The following is a 19,429-nucleotide window of genomic DNA, read 5'->3' as shown; positions in this document are numbered from 1 at the left end:
ATAACCCCCCTCTGGCGGGCACATCGTAAATTTTTGGTGGGTATGCTCTCCCGGAATTTTGAGTTAGTGGGTCTTTGGTAGCTGACGTCGTACCGGTAAAACAAAAGGCGCCGGTCTTTTGGAGCTGCAAACAGTCAAAATCGAGGGTCTTTCTTGGCTTTTTAGTTGAAAATCACTTTAAAAAAACACAGAAATGTGAGGAATGAGCAATCTGGGGTTTTTTAAGAGCTGGAACTTTACAAATTAAGGGTCTTTCGGAGCTCTATTTTTGGTCAAATTTAAGGAACTGCGAAATCCAAAAATTTTATACTTAATTACCTCCTCTTTTCATTTGTTTAAATACCCAAATGACTTCCCTGTTTTGAAACACTTTTTTTATTGGTGACAGACCTTACTCCCGACCTTACTGCCCGAACCTTTAGGCATACCTCGGAGCACATACCCGTCACTTCTAAAGTTGAGTGCTCACGGGAACTAATTTCTTTTATTTGGACTGACATGCTGTTACACTGAGCTAGCGTCGCGTCGACTGATATTTTACTTCTGTTATTACAAGCCGACGTCAAACGTCGGCTTGTGCTGTCTCTTCTCAATTCTTTTTACACAGCCGTGACGTTAGTCACGGCTGTGTCTTTTTCTTACAGGTTCTTTCTTCTTTCTTTCTTCTTTCTTTCTTCTTTCTTTCTTCTTTCTGCCGACCACTTCATTTGCTCTAGCACTTACATGCTTACACCGATTTTGACCTTACTTGGTCACAACCATCATTGACCATGCCCCTACATGTCATATGAAACTCGTGGGGTCAAAGGTCACGCAGAGGTCATAGGGGTCAAAAACGTGATTTCAACTAAAAATGCTTCTTCTCTCACAGATTACGTAGGACAGTGACACCACTTGCACACATGCATTGTTATTATCCAGTGTCTATAGGGTCCTCACAGATTTTGGGTCAAAGGTCATTAAGGGGTCACTTCCGGTATAAAACGAAAAACTTTCAAATTTTTTTTATTTGCTAAGACAAACATAGGACAGTAACGGTATGTTCACACATAAATTGTAGTTATCCTGTGTATATGTGGTATTTTTATATTTAGGGTCAAAGATCATTAAGGGCCACTTCCGGTATAATACGAAATACGTTTAAAATGCTTCTTCTCCCACAAATTACGTAGGACAGTGACACCACTTGCACACATGCATTGTTATTACCCAGTGTCTATGGGGTCCTCACAGATTTGGGATCAAAGGTCATTAAGGGGTCACTTCCGGTATAAAACGAAAAACCTTCAAATTTTTTTATTTGCTAAGAAAAACATAGGACAGTAACGGTATGTTCACACATGAATTGTGGGTACCCAATTCATATGTGGTATTTTTTATTTGGGGTCAAATGTCATTAAGGGGTCACTTCCGGTATAAAACGAAAAACCGTCAAATTTTTTTATTTGCTAAGAAAAACATTGGACAGTAACGGTATGTTCACACATGAATTGTGGGTACCCAATTCATATGTGGTATTTGTTTTATTTAGGGTCAAATGTCATTAAGGGGTCACTTCCGGTCTGAGACGAAAAACCTTCAAAATGCCCCTTCTGCCACAAGTAACATAGCAAAGTGGTGCCACATGCACCCATGCATTGACATTAGCCAATGTCTATGGCCGTTTTCATATATTTTGGGGTCAAAGGTCATTAGGGGTAACAACACGGCTGTGTTCGTGGGTTAGACCACAGCTTAGTCTAGTTCTTCTTCTTTCTTCTTTCTTCTTCTGGCAACCGCAATCAACTGCATGTAGCTCCGCAACGGATTGACAGATTTCAACCAAAGTTGACCCAAATGACCATTGGGCTAGGCCAAACCTTCCATTTGACTTTGACCTCGCTGTGACCTTTGACCTAGCTATAATGGTCAAAAATGTGATTTCAAAAAAAATGCTACTCCTTCCACAAATTACATGCAATGATCATGTGACTCATGCATATGAATCAACATGTAGCAGTGCTTATACCTTGCTAAAAAGAGTTGAGGTCAAAGGTCATTAAGGGGTCATTTCCGGTCTGAAAGCTAAAAATATTCAAAAAATCACTGTCTTTACAAATTATATAGCAGAGAGTCGCCTTTAGCACACATGCATCGCTACTAGCCAGGGTCTTTAGGATGCCTACAGTTTTGGGGTCAAAGGTCATTAAGGGGTTACTTCCGGTCAAAAACCGAAATATTCAAAAAATTTTTATCTCAAAATGTAAACAGACCAGAGTAATATAACCATCACACATGAATAAGTGTTCCCTGATGTATGCATGGTATTTTTATTTTGGGGGTCAAAGGTCATTAAGGGGTCACTTCCTGTTTTTAGCTGAATAACTTTAAGAATTTTTATCTCAAGAACTAAACATGTAAGAATTTTTTAATTAAAATTGGAACAATGCATTTTGTCGGTGTACACAAGGTTTTTTTTTTTTCATTGAGGTCAAAGGTCATTAAGGGGTCAAAAGGTCAATCAAAATTTTCAAAAATCAAAATCCATGTATAAGTTCCGATTAAGCTGAAATTCACCAGGAATATTTCTTATGACCTCCTAAGCACAATGCAAGAGCAGTTGACCCCATCCGTAACCCAGGGGTCAAGTTATAGGGGTCAAATTGCGGCTTGTATCAGCGTCTGTTGACTCTAGTTTCTCATTGCCTTAACTTACTTTGTAAACATTACACTGTTTAACAGTATATATCCCGTATAGAATTGTTCATTAGAATCATTCATTCATAAAATTCGATGATGTATAATACTTGAACATCAATTCACATCAGCCCACCTTTTCTCACTAATCAGTGTAAAATGGTGTTCCCCATTTCCCGTTGGGATTCATAAGACGGAAAACGAGTGTTTGCATCCAAAGGCACGTCATCCTCAAGACTCTATGTGACAGATGTAATGCTTCAACACTATAAATGCATCTTTTATGCATATTTATCCGATATAATACTGTTAACTAAAGCATATTTAGATAACGTCTTCACAAATGTTTCCTACATTCATATAGTTATGAATTCGTAGTATATTGCTTTTCATAACCCAGGATAATCATCTCCGTATCAAAAAGAGGTAAATTTTAATACTCCGCACGGGCATTGATGTTAATGCAAATTATAAATGAATCAAATGCGTTAGCAATGCAGTTTTCCTTGCTTTATGATACCATTTACTACAGGGTGAGTCAAAAAAAATATCCATCAGTGACCTTGTGTGAAGAAATCAAGGAATAAGCATTTACTGTTTTTACATTATATAGCGATACCCAATTTCAATGTTTATCCAAGAGACATGTAAAATTTGAATGTCAACCCACTCTGTGTACGGTAGATTTGGAACAACTGCCATTTTCTTAACCTCATTGGCATTGATATAAAATGGAGCACCCAAAGTGTTATTGACATTGGTCTTGTTTAAGGAGAAGAAACATTACTTGTTATTTTCATTTTACCTTTACTTCAAAGATGTTATTCTCTATCAAAAACATACAAATTTCTAGGCGGCTGTTTCAAATGTCAAAATGAAATGCGCGCAAATTGAAGTGAAGTGAATTACAAAATATCCAGTTAAGTTCGACATGTTGGGATAAAAAAAACTGGAGTTGGAGTCGAGTGAAGTATGAAGCACTTAAAGTAATGTTAGAAAGTTTGTTTGAACATAAAAAAAAGAAATTAAAATAACGCAAAAATCAACCTTATTTAAGTTAAAGTCAGTTTCAGAGCTCGTGCCTTTACCGTGCATTGTGTGCTCTCATTCAAAATACATGGTACCTCGTGGACAAATAACGAAATTGGGTATCGCAACATAAGGACTCATAAAAATTAAACGGTAGTCGCGATTCACTTCATATTTTCACAGAAGGTGACTATTGAATGTGGTATTTATAGTATCTTTCAATAATGGGAAGGTTCGACTTGGTTCTTGCATAAATATCGATTCTTCGCTCTATTGCACTTTTTATGACTCACCCTGTACTATATCGCCAATGCACCGTAAGGTTTAGGATACTTCTTTTCTTTTCTTCCGTATTAGTGCCTCCCTCATATGTATGAGTATTATCGCACTGCATACAGACAAGCTGTACTTATTTTTTACTCTGGAACCTAGAGTGTGGATGAGTGTATTTTTGAAGTACAGTCAACAGTACCGGGATGATCCCCTGCTCTTTTCAAATAGCCTGTGACGTTCTTTAACGTGCACACTGCATTAATGTCAGAAATACATGTACACGGGACCGACGGCTTAAAGTGCCCTCCGAAGCACTAAGCAAGTAGAGTGAAGTGCCTTGCTCAAGGACACAAAGAGCCAGCCAAGCTCAGGCGGACCTGGGATTCGAACCCTTGACCCTTGGATTCACAGTCCAACGCCTTAACCGCTAGGCCACGCTCCCCTCCTGATACATTCAGGTATATAAATGCTGAGCGACATACACACACGAGCATGCACCCCATTGTATTCACACATATTATTAGTGAGTTTTTTTCTCTAATAATCCATCAGAGTATTGAAAAAAAAGAAGACTATTATTAAGGGATCTGGAATGAGCGTTTTGGGCGTTTCGACAGTATTTTTGTGGGACATGAGAGCACATCAGACATATCGAATTGCATTCTGAATACGAAGAATGTCTTTCTGATATCAAATAATTTTCATTTTTGAAATTCACGGTATAATACAAATTTTATGACAAATTATTAAAAGTTGATATTTTTCACATTTTTGATATATAACAGTCCTCAAAGTAAATTTTATAAATTGAATGATATATTCTTAAAGTGTATGTAGCTGGGAGGAAAAGCCGACGATCAATTGAAAATGTTGACCTTTCATATTGAAGATATGGATTTTTTGTGTTTTGGGAAAAAATCCGTATCTTCAATACGAAAGGTCAAAATTTTCAATTGATCGTCGGCTTTTCATCCCACCTACATACGCTTTAAGTACATATCAACATATTTAGAAAGTTTACTTCGAGTACTGTTAAATATCAAAAATATCAATTTTTAATGATTTGCCATAAAATGTGTATTACATTGCGAATTTCAAAAATCAAAATTATTTGATATCAGAAGGACATTCTTCGTATTCAGAATGCAATTCGATATGTCTGATATGCTCTAATGTCCCACAATAAATACTGTCGAAACGTTCATACCCCAGCCCTTAACAAAATACACAACCTTTTACGAATGCCATGGAATACCCTGGGGGCACATAAACACTACCGAATACATAATTAATAGAATTAACAAAATGAGGCATAACTACAAACACTTTTCGCTTACTTCAAGATTGTGACCTGTTTCAAATAATACATAAGAAATATAACTGATATGGCTAGTATTTAAAACTCCATAACTGCTTAACATCAAACTTAAATCGCAGTATACTAAATTACAAATTACTTCCACAGAATCATATGTGACGTGCCATGTCAAAATGAGACACTTTTGGGTTATCAATTTTGAGATTTTTACATATCTTAAATATAAAGATATTTTGCTCCGTAACGCCGTTTTCCCCAATGAAATCGGGCATCCTAAGCGATGATATTGTGTTTGTAAGTTATGGTATTATAAAATTGGAATTTGAGATATCGGCATTTAAAAATATTATTGACAATGTTGAGAGTCTGAATTTCCTTAACAAATGTCTCAAAAATACAAAATGCCAGTTATATTCTGGTCTGAAACTATCAGACAATATTTTAAACATTAATAACATCACAAATTCGCAACAAACCCAAATTGTAAAAAAATCACCCCCAGGCAGATTTTTGGCTATTTCTCCATTTACGACCCTGCCAAAAAGTGTCTGCTTTTGACATGGCACGTCACATATGTACTCGCTATGCGGTATAAACTGTCACGGAATCGTCACCCCTCAGCTGCTCAATTAAGTCTTGAAAGTTGTTGAAGTTCTTCGGTAGTATCGGACGTATTTTGTTGACGTTTTGGTTATTCCTGCTTGTCCTGGTCACTATCTTCATTATGAGCTGTTCCTGTGGATCAAAGAATATTGTGTTAAGTACGTGTAAATAGAAACGTTTGAATAGAAATGTTTCGAATAGTCAACAGTTTCCAGTGCAGTCCATCAATAAGAGCACAGAACAAACAAATGGGCAGCCAATGAATGAGTAACGAAAGGCGCATTGAATGAGCAACAAAAAGAGCAATGAATGAGCAAAGACAGGAGCAAGGAATGATGAGCAAATGAGTAGGAAAAAGAGCAATGAATGACCAACTGAGCAGAAAAAGCACGGAATGAGCAACTGGACATGAAAATGAGCAGGGGATGAGCAGCCAATAGGGCAAGGAATAAGCAAATGAGCAACAAAAAGAGCAAGTATTCAGCAAATGAGAAAGTTTTTAGCGCGTTCGCTGACGGACAAGTTAAAGGAGAGGATAGTTAGAGGAGAAGATAAGGTATTGTTCAGTGTGAGTGGGTTTTCGGTATGTGAAGAAACTTAAGCTAGTGTCAGATCTTTGCACTTTGACATCAATGAAGGGTATGTGACCCGCCTTCTCAATATCTATGATGAACAGAATGCACTTATGTTGATTGTTGAGATAATTATGAAATTTGACCAGTACGTCTTTGCCATGTCGCCAGGTGACGAAGGTGTCACCAACTGAACCAAGTTGCCGGTTTCAAAGGGTACGTATCCAGTGGTTTAGTTTCAAAGTTTTCCATGAAAATATTTAGATGTACAGGGTGTCCCAAAAAAAAAGAGGCCCCTCATTGCGCCCTCTTTTTCTCCTATTTCAGAAAAGTTGATCAAGTATATGTTGGTATGTAAAGAAGCCATTACCCGTTAGCTTTAATAAACCGAAACAATTATTTCAATCGGCTTATAACTTTTGAAGATATGCCCTTTTAAAGAAATGTACCCGTTTTTCACTCTGTCCACGGAGGAGGTTTGGTTACTTCAAAGATTGAAAAGTGCATATACCATGCATGAATATAAAACATTCCTCGATGATAACTTTATAAAATAACAACTTTATTTTAGGGAATGGGCTTTACCGGTGGGCTTATGGGTTATGGATTGTGCTAAGTGTTATTAATTTGGGCAAAATTGATGTGGGATGGGACTTCTTTTGCTATACTTGCAATTACTTATGTTTTTCTCGGTTATTTTATGCCTTTTTGTTTTATTATGTTTCTTACTTTCTTATTTTATTGTTTCTTGCTTTCTTTTTATTGACAACATAAGTCATTTCTCTTTTTGGAATAAAAGGTAGCCCTGAAAAGGGCTGTTTAGTTTGTCTTTGGTTCTTTTAAAGTGAGTTTACTATGCTGCTCTGCCCTCTACCGAATACAGGTTTTAGCCCTAGTCCTCATTGTATCAATTGCGTTGCGTACCATCCTTGTGCGCCGGATACTTGCGAATGCAGCAGTAATACGGGGTTGCGAAGATGTTTGAAGCTAGCTGGCGATCTTTGCTTATAGTGAATGCTTTCCCAAGCCTAATGCTATTATCTATCCCGTATCTATCCATGTCATTAACCGTGTGTTTCGTTTAAATCTTTGATGTAGCCAAACCTCATCCGTGGACAGAGTGAAAAACGGTTACATTTCTTAAAGAGGGCATATCTTCAAAAATTGTGAGCTGATTGAAATAATTGTTTTAGTTTATTAAAGCTAACGATTTAAAGTTTCTTTACATACCAAAATACATTTGATCAACTTTTCAGAAATAGGAGAAAAAGAGGGCGCAATGAGGGGCCTCTTTTTTTGGGACACCCTGTATATTGGGGAGAGAGGTTAACCGATTGTTTGATCATCTTTTTGTTTATAGAATTTCCATTGCCATTTGCCTTTTCAACAAAGTTTGCGAGTTCTTGATGTAGGAAGTACCTAAGTTTATCTTTCCCTAAACGATGTTGCATGGTGAATTAATTGAGCTTACAACTAGAGGCAGAGAAGATGAACTTCCACCATCAATAGAATTGACGGCAAAGACAAACAGCCAATCACAACGCCGCTAATCTGTACCTCGTCCCCAATGAAGTGATATAAAATCGATATTTGTTTTCCAGGTATATGAGAAAATAAATTAGAGACTAAATTAAAGGCCGATATAAAATTGTGTGCCTTTTGTTGTTGTATACTGAATTCAATACACCATAACGGTCATATTAAACACTAAACAAAAAATACCGAAACGTTGATATTTGTCCATAAGCTTCGTGTACTTTTGTAGCTCTACTCGTACTTCAAGTAGCGCGCTATTTTTAACACTATTACTGGACTGTTTCTCTAGACATGAATGAACCATTGTATAACTGATGGGAATTTCATTATTTAACAGTGAAAAGATAATTTTAGAAGAATGATAATTGTAAAGATCAATGCAAAGTGCAAACGGTATTCGCAATTGTACGAAGGACTGAACACCATAGAATGTTATTACTGTCATGAATAATAGTATTAAAAGTAACAAGGCTGAAAGGCAAAGGTATTTTTATCATTTATTTATTAATTGGTATAATAGTTTCAAACGTCAGATTGTCTTGGATTATTTTGTTTCAACAGCAAATTACGTGAAATCCTGAGAAAGTTCAACATCAATAATGGGATGTGAATACAATTGAAGCACTACACTGCATCTAAGAGTGCTGTATTTCTAGGAGATTAAATCAGTGGATGGCTTTGTACTCGAGTTGGAGTTTCACAATTTTAGTCTTTCCTTTTAAGGTCGCATCATTCAAACCTACCTATATTGTATCTTCGGATCTTCCCCAGCGTGCCTTTGTGGCTCATAGAGCGTCGTGTTAGTATTACGAAGGTCGCTCGGCCAGATGCACTGGTTTTTATCAACGTGAAATACACCTACTTATGTTACTATCTGGGTCTGGCTTGCTCTCTGCTGTTTTCCTGGGAAACGATGATTTTCAATAGGGAGCTTCAGCGTTCTTATCACTAGTTGTTGTGAATTTGATTCGATGCAAACACTTGTAATTGAGCGAACACTGTAATTGGTCAACACAGCGAAGTCATAACATACTATCACAGGGAAATGTTTATTTTTTACTTTTTAACTCTCTTCACGCGGTTGTCGACTGCAGACGATTTTTGTAATTAAAAAATTTCAAAATCGTAAATTTTCAATTCCATATTTGAAAACTTCAGCATGAAAAATGCATCAAAATGAGTACAAACAAGTCCAGAATTGGTTTCAGTAGTTTTTATAGCTCTTTATGTTGAAGCCTGACCCCACCCCCTCCCCCTCCCAATGATGTCTGTTCCATTTACATTTACATACCATTCAGGGCATTGATCATTTATCACTAAATCCAAGGAAATTTGTTCATTTCATTGAATGATGAATTCGTATTTACATCACGGTCATTTCACAATTTTCTACAATCTAAGTATTTAATATCACAGTGACTACAGACATGACAGAGCATGATCAAGTCTGTACATTGTTTTATATTTTCAATTTCATAGCCGACATTAGTGTTCCTACAGCTGACCTATTTTGGTGTAATAAAAAGCAGCGGGAATTTGTTTCAAAACATTATATCATATTTCATGGTGGTGGCTCACTAGTGCATGTTTTATGGCGGGAAATGTATATATAACATATGACCACCTGATGCACGCTTAATGGTATTTGAACTAAATAATACAAAAAAGAAAGAAAGAAAAAGAAAGAAAGAAAGAAAGAAAGAAAGAAAGAAAGAAAGAAAGAAAGAAAGAAAGAAAGAAAGAAAGAAAGAAAGAAAGAAAGAAAGAAAGAAAGAAAGAAAGAAAGAAAGAAAGAAAGAAAGAAAGAAAGAAAGAAAGAAAGAAAGAAAGAAAGAAAGAAAGAAAGAAAGAAAGAAAGAAAGAAAGAAAGAAAGAAAGAAATGAATGATGGCAGAACACAGAAAGGAAATAAACATAAATAGAAAATGAATAAAAGCATGCCAATTCTATTTTTATTTTTTGATTGATTGCAAATTTCTTGTGGATTGTACATTATAAGTACACATTAAAAACTAATAACCTGATTCATTTCACTTGTATAAAAGTTGTAACATGGACATCATAAAGAAATTGCCCCGCTTAATAACGTTATTGCGCATCTAACAAGTTAATGCCATTTCAAGCTAATTATTTCGTGATATTTCTTAGAAAATGGCATAATTGCAATTATTAAATTGCCGAACATTTTTTCAGATGTGACGGTATTGCATGAATTAAAAAAAAAAACGCTTGCAAATTCGTGCATAACTTGCAGTGGGGCATCGATCTAATTGGATAAAAGCATTCTATCTGTACACTTCTTGTGCAAGTATGAAGTAAGAGCTGACACACATACCCAGCGTGCCTCTGTGGCTCAGTTGGTTAGAGCGTCGTGTTAGTATTACATGATTACGAAGGTCGCCGGTTCGAATCCGGCCAGATGCACTGGTTTTTTTCAACGTGAAATACTCCTACTTATTATGTTACTATCTGGGTCTGGCTTGCTCTCTGCTGTTTTCCTGGGAAACGATGATTTTCAATAGGGAGCTTCAGCGTTCTTATCACTAGTTGTTGTGAATTTGATTCGATGCAAACACTTGTAATTGAGTGAAGACAGTAATTGGTCAGCACAACGAAGTCATAACATATCACAGGGAAATGTTTATTTTTTACTTTTTAACTCTCTTCACGCGGTTGCCGACTGCAGACGATTTTTGTAATTAAAAAATTTCAAAATTGTAAATTTTCAATTCCATATTTGAAAACTTCAGCATGAAAAATGCATCAAAATGAGTACAAACAAGTCCAGAATTGGTTTCAGTAGTTTTTATAGCTCTTTATGTTGAAGCCTGACACCACCCCTCCCCCTCCCAATGATATCTGTTCCATCTACATTTACATACCATTCAGGGCATTGATCATTTATCACTAAATCCAAGGAGATTTGTTCATTTCATTGAATGATGAATTCGTATTTACATCACGGTCATTTCACAATTTTCTACAATCTAAGTATTTAATATCACAGTGACTACAGACATGACAGAGCATGATCAAGTCTGTACATTGTTTTATATTTTCAAAGACAGAAAGAAAGAAGGAAAGAAAGAGAGAAAGAAAGAAAGAAAGAAAGAAAGAAAGAAAGAAAGAAAGAAAGAAAGAAAGAAAGAAAGAAAGAAAGAAAGAAAGAAAGAAATGATGGCAGAACACAGAAAGGAAATAAACATAAATAGAAAATGAATAAAAGCATGCCAATTCTATTTTTATTTTATTTCATTTTGGATTGCAAATTCCTTGTAGATTGTACATTATAAGTACACATTAAAAACTAATAACCTGATTCATTTCACTTGTATAAAAGTTGTAACATGGACATCATAAAGAATCGCCCCGCTTAATATACTGGCCATGAGTCTGGCTTGCTCTCTGCTGTTTTCCTGAGAAACGATGATTTTCAATAGGGAGCTTCAGCGTTCTTATCACTAGTTGTTGTGAATTTGATTCGATGCAAACACTTGTAATTGAGTGAACACTGTAATTGGTCAGCACAGCGAAGTCATGACATACTATCACAGGGAAATGTTTATTTTTTTTAATTTTTTACTCTCTTCACGCGGTTGTCGACTGCAGACGATTTTTGTAATTTCAAAATTTCAAAATTGTAAATTTTGAATTCCATATTTGAAAACTTCAGCATGAAAAATGCATCAAATGCGTACAAACAAGTCCAGAATTGGTTTCAGTAGTTTTTATAGCTTTTGATATTTTGAGAAAATTTACCAAAACGTGGACTCTTTATGTTGAAGCCTGCCCCCTCCCGTGCATGATGTATGTTCCATCTACATTTACATACCATTCAGGGCATCGATAATTATTATAATCACTAAATCCAAGGAAATTTCGTCGGCTGTATTCCATAGTGGCGTATAGTGATTTTTGGTCATTTTTTGAAAATTGGCACATATGTTTTTAATGATGTTCTCTTTCATTTTTTCTAAGTCTCATCAGCCATAATTAGCTAATTAATTAGTAATTAATTAATTAAATGTGGCGTATAGTTACAAAGTTACATTTTTTGTATTCTATAGTGGCGTATCGACCATACGCCACTTTTTATACACATTTTATAATTATGAAATATCGGCAAAAATGAAAAACATCGTATGTCATAGTGGCGTACACGTATCGGACCTATACGCCACTATGGAATACGAACGACGAAAAGTAACGCCATAGGGATTACACGGCGACCGAGGTGGCGTACGGTTAACGTTAGGTTAGGGTATTGCGTTTTGTTTGTTTTCCATAGTGACGTATAGTTTTATTTTCAGTTTGCCAGCAATAGTATGTATTTATTTCTTTTGAAAAATATATAACAATAAAATCTATTTAGTTTACTACAGAAATTTCACATCATTTACAAAATATAATGAATGTCTGATTTACACAACTCGATTTTAAATTGGCATTTCTTCAAACCCGATTTTCTCGAAAAGTTGTTTATTCGCGGCGCCCCACTATACGCCACTATGGAATACGGACGACGATTTGTTCATTTCATTGAATGATGAATTCGTATTTACATCACGGTCATTTCACAATTCTCTACAATCTAAGTATTTAATATCACAGTACCTACAAACATGACAGAGCATCATCAAGTCTGTACATTGTTTTAGATTTTCAATTTCATAGCCGACATTAGTGTTCCTACAGCTGACCTATTTTGGTGTAATAAAAAGCAGCGTGAATTTGTTTCAAAACATTAAATTATTTCATGGTGGTGGCTCAAAGGGAGACACTGCTGGGAAATTTACAATTTTAAAGGGAGACACTGCTGCAGTGTCGGGGAGCTGAAAATTACCTTTGCCAACACCTGCAACCCCGTTGCAAAGAATCAGTATTTAACGTTCTGTTTCTGGTGATGGATTTCCTTTTGGGTGCTCCCATGGTGCGGGCTGGTATTTTACCAGAGTGAGGGAATGAGCGCCCTCTACCCCCCTAGCTCAGTTGCTGAGCATGCCAGCTTTAGGGCGGAGGAAACCATCTGGTTCAACGGGCAGTATGTTCAAATGTCTTGGCAATTTGTTTTTGCTACTGTAATAATGTAGACAGTACAGGCAGCGACACAATCATGATGAGATATTGTTCTGTTCTTTATCCTTCTAGTTTACTCATATTATGGTGTTCATGGCATTTGTTAGGATTAGGTTTAATACCAGGTCTTTCAAGAGCACTTGTGAGTTATGTTCCGGCCGGACTTTGTCCTTAAACTGCTGGAGAACAGTGCGGTAAGATCGGGTGCTGTTTTTCTGGTAGGGCTAGTTTAGTTCCAAGATCCCTTGCCATGAACATCAAAACTCCATATTCATTTTTCTTGAGTATTCTAAGGGGTCAAGGACGGTAGTGATTCTCTTCATATTGGAGTAGCCTATCCCAATGGCTCTGAATCTTCATCATGGGCTAAAGAGCGGGAGAGGAAGATTTACTTCTCAACGGTCATTAGGCTGGTGTTGAACATGTCATCATTGGTCAACCTTCCAACACTGGCCAACATGTTCCAGATCAGGGGCGAACTACTGCATATTGGTAGATCTCGGCTGTTGTGTGTCCAGAAATAAGCTGAAGCAGGGCTGATCACCCGTAAAGCTGTTGGGACTGGACCAAAATAATTCCCAACGAAATTTATGACTACGAAAACTACAAGCAAATCTTCCAAAATACAGAGGGTACAAAAGCCTTTGACTCCATCAACAGGTCCGTCATGTTTTCAGTGCTGCGGCATTATGGAATACCAAAGGTTGTGGTCAATGCCTTCCAGGTGCTCTACAAAGACTCCAATAGTGCCGTTATGGTAGATGGCAGTATCTCAGAGCCTTTCAAGTAACAACTGGAGTGCTTCAGGGTGATGTGTTGGCACCATTCCTGTTCATTATCTTGGTAGACTACCTTCTGAAGAAATCAACTTCTGGAATTGACGCTGGAATTGTTACCTACCCACGTCGGTCATGCAGGTATCCTGCCAAGATGCTGAATGACCTGGATTTTGCTGATGATATTGCCCTGCTGGAATCTTCCATAGCCCGGGCCCAGTCACAGCTTACTAGGACTGCAACTGCAGCAGCAGATCTAGGCCTTGTCATCAGCGCATCTAAGACAGAATATATGACTGCAAACTGTAACGCCCAACCATCACTTGAAGTCTATGGTAGTACCATCAATCATGTCACAGACTTCAAGTATTTGGGTTCCAAGATGGGCTCTAGTATTGGAGACCTAAAAAGAAGAAAAGCACTAGCCTGGGCAGCTTTCTGGAAGCTGGAACGCCTTTGGAGAAGCCCGTCCCTGCCAATCGAAACAAAAATCAAGCTGTTTCAGACAACGTGTGTTACTGTTTTTCTGTACGGGTGCGAGTCATGGGTAATTACCAAGGACATGGAAAACAAGATCAATGCATTTGCAACATCTTGCTACAGAGTCTTGTTAAACATCAAGCGTGTGGATCGGATTCCAAATGAAACCATCTACAACCTGACCAACACCATTCCACTGGTTGCCAAAGTCAAGATTCATCAATTCAAATTTCTCGGCCATATACTGCGTCTTGAAGATGGCGAGCCTGTGAAAGAATATGCGCTTTATATTCCACCACATGGGAAGAGGAAACCGGGACGGCCGCGCACACTGTACTTGCAGTATGTCCAGCACCTCCTGGGAGATACTGAAGGGATGCTGCAGCCAAACAAAATTGTTTCGCGTGCCCAAGATCGCATCAGTTGGAGAAAGCTTGTAATCGCCTGCTCCGCAGCCGACTGATGATGATGGTGGTGGCTCACTAGTGCACGATGGCGGGAAATGTATATATGACATATGACCACCTGATGTACTAGTACGCTTAATGGTATTTGAACACAATAATACCAAATACATGCATATACATATCTTATAGCGTAAATCGAATAAAAAGATAAAAAGAAAGAAAGAAAGAAAGAAATTATGACAGAAAGAAAATAAACATAATAGAAAATTAATAAAAGCATGCCAATTCTATTTTTATTTTATTTCATTTTTGATTGCTAATTCCTTGTAGATTGTACATTATAAGTAGGCCTACACATTAAAAACTAATAACCTGATTCATTTCACTTGTAACATGAACATCATAAAGAAATTGCCCGCTTAAGGGCTGGGGTATGAACGTTTGGACAGTATTTATTGTGGGACATTTGAGCATCAGACATATCGAATTGCATTCTGAATACGAAGAATGTCATTCTGATATCAAATAATTTAGATTTTTGAAATTCGCAATTTAATACACATTTTATGGCAAATCATTAAAATTGATATTTTTGATATTTAACAGTACTTGAAGTAAACTTTATAAATCTGATGATTTATACTTAAAAGTGTATGTAGGTGGGATGAAAAGCCGACGATCAATTGAAAATTTTGACCTTTCGTATTGAAGATATGGATTTTTTTCCCAAAACACCAAAAAAATTAGGTCTTTTGGGAAAAAATCCATATCTTCAATATGAAAAGTCAAAATTTTCAATTGACCGTCGGCTTTTCCTCCCTGCTACATACACTTTAAGAATATATCATTAGATTTATATAATTTACTTCGAGGACTGTTATATATCAAAAATTTGAAAAATATCAAATTTTTATAATTTGTCATAAAATTTGTATTATATTGTGATTTTCAAAAATGAAAATTATTTGATATCAGAAAGACATGCTTCTTATTCAGAATGCAATTCGATAGGTCTGAGGTGCTCTCATGTCGCACAAAAAATACTGTCGAAACGCAATAAACGCTCATTTTAGATCCCTTAATAACGTTATTGCGCATCTAACAAGTTAATTCCATTTCAAGCTAATTGTTTCGTGATATGTCTTAGAAAAGGGGGTAATTGCAGTTATTAAATTGCCGAACATTTTTTCAGATTTGACGATATTGCATGAATAAAAAAACCGGAAAATTCGTGCATAACTTCCAGTGTGGCATTGATCTTATTGGATTACATCTCTCCACTTCTTGTGCAAGTATGAAGTAAGACCGACAAGGTGACACACATACCATACTCTCCCGACGAAATGTTTTTCCGCACCCTCTATAACCGCAGAAAATTGTAATGATACTAGAAATGGACAACGTATCAAACCTAGCTGTCACTAAAATATAAACCCTTTAATCAATAATAGTTATAATTGCAGGAACTTGGAACCCTCATTTATTACAAAAATAAATATTCTAATTTTGCGGTAAATTACACAGTAAAATTCCATTGAGAAAAGTGGCGGCGCTGTTTAATGGGGCTCATTATGACGTCAATACCCTGTTGCTATCAAAAAGTTGTCATGATCGACTTGCAGTTATCCCACACCACTCTTCGCCATACATACATTCTCCCAGCCACATTTCCCTAACATAGTAATTAAAAATTAGAAATTAAAAAAAAGGACATTCAGTTCAGCTGCACTGCGCCGCTATCATGCATACAGTATCGACATATCACCAGCGCCTTAGACCGCTCGGCCACAAGGACTTGTTGGTGTCATCGTGAAAATTTAAACATAATTATACTCGCAACTTCATTACTTCAACATACCACGTGACAAGCAAAGACAGAAAACGTACCATATTTTGGAATTTTATTTGTTTAAAAACATTAATGTATATTAATAACGCTCAATTGTTGATAACTGCGTGTTCTACATACAGAAATCCGACAATAAATGAGCAGCTATACATGCACAATACATTATCGATTTGAACTCGCTGGGCCGCTGCTCTGGCTGCACTTGCTATACTCCTAGAGGCCGGTCGAGTGCAGATCTGTCGGAACACGCTTTTCAATACGGAATAAATGCTAACCTCATCGTGACATCATCCAAGCAGCAAAGTTCAATTCCCATTGAAAAAGCGTTATCCGACGGATCTGCAGTCGACCATTCTGCCTATATTATACCGGGTATATACGTGTGGTTTAGTATGGGGCCTTCCATTTTTCGTGTATACACGATCTGGATTTTTGCAATTTACAGGAGAATTCCACTTAGGTCCCCAAAAGTTTCTTCCAGATATTGGAGATTAGATTCCCATAAAGACGAAACAGTAATTTTTAGTAAAATGTAAAATTTACATAAAATTTTCGCCATCAATTTGACGAAATTCAGAAAATATTTTGGTGTATATAAAATCGAGATAAAATTCTCTGCCTCCTAAACCACATAAATTTTAGCACGATTGGGTATCACGAATCGTTATGATGTGCAGTTAATATTCATATATTCTTTTATACATATGATGCCTCAGTTTTAACACAAAAAATATTTCATTGAAAACCCTCCCACTCAGCGATTTCAAAAAGGTAACCACGCTTCCCTAGAATGTGCAATAAATTAGCATTAAAAATTTCTTATTTTAGCAGCATTCTAGAAACTCTGGCGTATGGCGAGGACTGCTGTACAGTTTACCCGACAGCACTGCTGGTCATCATCAACAATGTTTGATACAAACGCTATTTGGGTTTGGTTGTTATTATTATCTTGGTGTTGCTATTTTCGGCCGTCCAGATTTCGGGCGTTTGTCCATTGAGCCATGAATCTCCTTTTTTTCTCAAATTATAACGAACAGATCCCTCGTCAATATTCAATAATCTTACAATTTCACGGTTAGATTTTACTTCACTATGACGTGCTTCTATCATTCCCTTCTGGTGATCGGTAATTTGTGGCATTTTGAGCCTGATCTGATGTTAAAACTGAGCAAATTAAACTATAATGCGCTGCTAGATAGGAAATCCCTGTAGTGATATTAACTGAATGGAATATATCTCTTTTGGATCGTGGCAAATAACATAATCGCATAATAATTAATAATCCGTTGTAATCGGGGGATAGCTTTATTCCTCTAGTATCACAATTCATAACCTTGATCATTTGTTTTAAAAAAGAGTTCAAATACCTCGTGCGTCATCTGTTGTTATGGTGGACGTCATAATAATCATGGAGCTATTATAAAGATGGAGATGAAATAGATTACGTAACGCATTGAAACCTTGTGCCGATTTGAAATCTGACAAGCTATTCATCGAAAGGTACCTTTTGTTTGGGACAAAGGGCTTCCGCCATTAAATCGGTAAGCTGACCCGACAGTGTATTAACGCTTTACCTAGCAGGCTACTGTCAATAAGTGATCAAATGAAAGTCGCGTGAAAGCGCTTACTTTAACGAAAAGTACCTTTTGTTAGCATAACACACAAGGGTGTGATTGAGTAGCCGTAAGCACAAAAGGCACACATTAGCCGCTGATGTATAGTTCGTTGTCACCCCACTGACATTAGGTGCTTCATTTAAATAAATTGAATGCGCTTGCTGATGATTACACATCAAGGCTGCCATGTCTGTATATTGTATAATGGTAATAGCTAATAATACATGTAACATAAACGCATCCCAAAAAGAAAGTATCCAGTTTGATTTTGGTCCATAAGTCAAAGATGTGGTCTTAAATCAAGACCCACTAAAAGTATGTTACAGATAAATTGATTCCGCACAGTTTGATACCTCATTTGTCCAAATCGATGCAGAAATAATGACACAGTGATCTTTTAAAGGTAGTCACTTCAATTTTTAAAGTTGCAGTAATTCCTATTGATGTTGTTTTCCTGCTTCTCAAGATTCTTCACAAAGGTACACAATAACAGAGACGATCTAAGGCTGTTTGACTCCATTTCATGTGTTTTATTCAATACAAATACTCTTTTACTCCCTCCCCAATGTTTCACCGTCCATATCTGGTATGTCCTCCTGCTGCATCAATGATTGCCAGACATATGCGGCCCATGCTCTCAGCGAGACTTCTGATGCGCCCTGGCCTTGATCTATCGCTGCCCATATTGAGTAGCAGTACCAAATCAGTAGGAATTTACTGCAACTTTGAGGTGATTGCATTCAAAAGGTCATTGTGTCATCAATTCTGCATCGATTTGGACAAATGGGGTATCAATCTCTGCGGAATAAATTAATCTAAAACATACTTTTGGTAGGTCTTGATTTAAGACCTCATCTTTGACTTATGGACCAAACTGGATACTTTCTTTTTGGGATGCGTTTATAATAAGTATAGGCCTATATAAAAGTTGTTTCACAAATTGACATTTTAATTTATTTTAAGAAGGACTGAGAATGTCATAAACAGTGGCGTACTGAAGGAGCAGTTCTTCTGTGAGAATTCTTGGTAGGGGATGAGGGTGGAGGAGGGGATATGAAGAATGAGAGGGGACTGGAGGAAGAGAGAAAGAGGAAGAAATAAAAGAGAAATAAATAAATAGACGTAAATAAATAGAAAGGTAAGGAAAATGATAGGAATGAGAGGGGACAAAACGTAAAAGGGGATGGAGAAGGGAAGGGAGATAAGAAGAGGGAGTGA

General features: G+C 36.8%; 1 non-coding gene across 1 annotated transcript; it reads left to right on the top strand.

Annotated features, from left to right (window-relative positions):
- The first annotated feature begins 10,349 nt into the window (after positions 1-10,349).
- Trnal-uag (transfer RNA leucine (anticodon UAG)) lies at positions 10,350-10,431 on the top strand. Its single transcript is given in 2 exon segments — positions 10,350-10,387; positions 10,398-10,431. It is a non-coding gene; the product is annotated as a tRNA-Leu (tRNA).
- Positions 10,432-19,429: the final 8,998 nt, after the last annotated feature.

This window comes from Amphiura filiformis, chromosome 20, assembly GCF_039555335.1.
Source record: "Amphiura filiformis chromosome 20, Afil_fr2py, whole genome shotgun sequence".
NCBI classification, from domain to species: Eukaryota; Metazoa; Echinodermata; class Ophiuroidea; order Amphilepidida; family Amphiuridae; genus Amphiura; species Amphiura filiformis.
The sequence above is the reverse complement of the archived record's forward strand: the minus strand, read 5'-3'. Positions and strand labels throughout refer to the sequence as shown.